This window comes from Desmodus rotundus, chromosome X (assembly GCF_022682495.2).
Source record: "Desmodus rotundus isolate HL8 chromosome X, HLdesRot8A.1, whole genome shotgun sequence".
Taxonomy (NCBI): Eukaryota; Metazoa; Chordata; class Mammalia; order Chiroptera; family Phyllostomidae; genus Desmodus; species Desmodus rotundus.
This window is the reverse complement of record NC_071400.1, coordinates 76733257-76736594: the sequence shown is the minus strand read 5'-3', so window position 1 is coordinate 76736594 and position 3338 is coordinate 76733257. Positions and strand designations below refer to the sequence as shown.

The 3338-nt window shown below is 51.0% G+C and overlaps 1 pseudogene; it reads left to right on the top strand.

The window, feature by feature from the left end:
* The first annotated feature begins 261 nt into the window (after positions 1-261).
* LOC112301990 (ferritin heavy chain pseudogene) lies at positions 262-817 on the top strand (annotated as a pseudogene).
* The last annotated feature ends 2521 nt before the right edge of the window (positions 818-3338 follow it).

Sequence of the window (3338 nt, the reverse complement as noted above, 5' to 3'; positions counted from 1 at the left end):
CCCCCACCTAGTAACAGACCCCACTTCCGGTGCCACCCCAGATCCGGTCCAGCAGGTGTCCCCCTCTCGGATTCCAGGAGCGGAGGCTCTGACGTCTCCCTGCTTCTGCCACAGGTCAGACTCCGGCCGCCCAGGTCACCCACCGCAGGGACACTCTGAGGGCCCAGAGCCACCACCATCGACGCCACCGCTGCTCGCCTGCAGCCGCCGCCGCTTCCACCGCAGCCTTCGTCTCGGTGCCCCGCGCCCGCACCTCCAGACATGGCGACCCCACCCGGAGCCTCGGACGTGCGCCAGAACTACCACCCCGAGTGTGAGGCCGCCGTCAACTCCCACATCACCCTGCAGCTCTACGCCTCCTACGTGTACACGTCCATGGCGTCCTATTTCGATGGCGTGTCGTGCAAGCACTTGGCCGAGCTCCTCCTGCAGCGGTCGGGCAAGGAGAAGGCACTGGCGGAGAGGCTGATGCAGCTGCAGAACCAGCGCGGGGGCCGAATCCGCCTGCGCGACATCAGCAGGCCTGACCGCAACAACTGGGAGAGCAGCCTGAAGGCCCTGGAGTGCGCCTTGCACCTGTCCATCGTGGTGAACCAGAGCCTGCTCGATCTGCACCAGAAGGCCACCGAGAAGGGGGACGGCCACCTGTGCGATTTCCTGGAGAGTCACTACCTGCAGCAACAGGTGATGTTCATCAAAGAGCTGGGGGACCACGTCACCCAGCTGCGCAAGATGGGCGCTCCGGAATCCGGCCTGGCAGAGTACCTGTTGGACAAGCTCACCCTGGGCGACCGCAAGAAGGACTGAGCCTGGACTGCCTTCCCCATAGCCACGGGGAGACTTCCCCTGGTCACCGTGCTCAGCATGCCTATTGCCATGTTGGCCTTGCAAACCGTTCACTTAAGTTTTTAGGTTCCAGTTTTACCATTTCTCCCGATAAAGTTGTTGGTTCCTAAATAGATAAAGGTGTTTCATCGATTCGTGTGTGCAAAACCCTCGCCTTTTAAGTTTTAAGTTTTAAAACGGGTATGCAGGAGTCTCTTCACTGCCCCCCGCCTCCAATGTCTCAATCAAGTGCAACTCGGTTATCTCCAAGGATGGCGGGAGGAGGTATTTTCTGGACCGTGGATGGAGGGACGGGGTTTTCCATGGACCCTGGGTGGAAGGAGGGAGTATTCTGTGGGACCCTGGATGGAGGGAGGAGGTATACCCTGGGACCCTGGATGGAGGGAGGAGGAATTCTGTGGGACCCTGGATGGAGGGAGGAGGTAAACCGTGGGACCCTGGAGAAAGCACAATCAATCTTTCTCTTATAAACGATGTGGTATATGGGGGTAGGTGAGGCAGGGCCCTGATGAATGTGGGTGTATGTGCATGGTAAAAGTGTAAAAGTCAACAGTAAAACATAAAATAAATAAAGAAATGAAGGGGGAAAAGAGGGGGAAGTATGTACTAAATTGGGCAGAGATTGACATGAAAGGGCTCTTTGCTTTGTTGAAATGTTAATGGTTCATTCCAGGTAGCTAGTTGGGGGCCTTGGACAAGCTCACCCTGGGCTACCGTGATAATGCCTCTGAGTGCTGGGCTGGCTTTCCTGCAGACATGGGCTGAGGTCCTGTCGTCACCCATGCTGTGCTAGCATGCTGCCCTTACAGTAGAGGCAGGTGTGATTGCTCTTGCTTAACGCAACATGGTACCCAAAATTTACCTCTGTAAGAGGCCTGAAAAGTATAAAATCATGACTGGAGGTCAACTTCTGATATTAAATATTTAATGGAATAGATGCCACGGAATGATAGGTGTGTGACTGCCTGCTTTGAAGAGTGGACAGGGCAGGGGAGAGTTGAAGCTGGGAGGCCAGCTGGGACATACTACAGCTTGTCCTGGTGAGAGACAAGAGGGGTTGGACTGAAGTGGAGGCGAAAGAAATGAAGACGCAGGCAAATTCTACTGGATTTGGATGAATCAACAAGATTTACTTATGGACCAGAGGCAAGTAATGACAAATGACAACGATAATGAAGTATGTAGTGTTTGAACTCGATCACCCGGGTTGAAGGTGTTGCTATTTATTAATCGGGGGACACCCGCAGGGAGACACGAGGGGTGGGGAAGGCCTGTCATGTTGAATCTGAGATGCCCGTTAGACGTCCAAGTGGAAAGGTCATGCAAGTAAATGAATCGGGAGCTCAGGTTGGAGGTCAGGGTTGGAAATACACACAGGGAGACATCAGCTGTAGATGCCTTTGAGGTCATGGGACTGGATAAGCTCACTACATAGCGTAGAGAGAGTATGGCCCAGCCAGCCCCAGGTGCAGGACAGCTAGCATTAGGGGTTGAGTTGAAGTGTTGGAAAGCCACGTGACTGCTGGTCCCACCGGGACTATGACGTCCTTTCAGACTGTGGGCACCGGTGTCTCCTCAGAGTCTATCTGAGAACCAGCCTGTTCCTAACCTCAGCATGGCCCCTGCTTTCTTCTGCACGATGGGGAGTGGAGTCAGCCTGTTACCTTGTCTTCACAGCTGTGGGTAGAAAGACATTATTTCCCAGTTAAATATAAAAGATTTCACAAAGAAATTATAGATGTTTGGGTTTTTTTGATATATTTATTGATTATGCTAGTACAGTTATCCCATTTCCCCCTCTTCACTCCACTCCATCCTGCCCACCCCCTCCCTCCCACATTCCCCCCCTGTAGTTCATGTCCATAGGTCATACTTGTAAGTTCTTTGGCTTCTACATTTCCTGTACTATTCTTACCCTCCCCCTTTCTATTTTCCACCTATCATTTATGCTACTTATTCTCTGTACCTTCCCCCCCCCCCACTCCTCTGTTTATAACCCTCCATGTGATATCCATTTCTGTGGTTCTGTTCCTGTTCTAATTGTTTGCTTAGTTTGCTTTTGTTTTGGTTTTAGGTGTGGTTGTTATAACTGTGAGTTTGCTGTCATTTTTACTGTTCATATTTTTTATCTTCTTTTTCTTAGGTAACTCCCTTTAACATTTCATATAATAATGGCTTGGTGATGATGAACTCCTTGAACTTGACCTTATCTGAGAAGCACTTTATCTTCCCTTCCATTCTAAATGATAGCTTTGCTGGATGGAGCAATCTTGGATGTAGGTTCTTGCCTTTCATGACTTGGAATACTTCTTGCCAGTCCCTTCTTGCCTGTGAGGTCTCTTTGGAGAAATCAGCTGACAGTCTTATGGGAACCCCTTTGTAGGTAACTGTCTCCTTTTCTCTTGCTGCTTCTAAGATTCTCTCCTTCTGTTTCATCTTAGGTAATGTAATTATGATGTGCCTTGGTGTGTTCCTCCTTGGGTCCAGCTTCT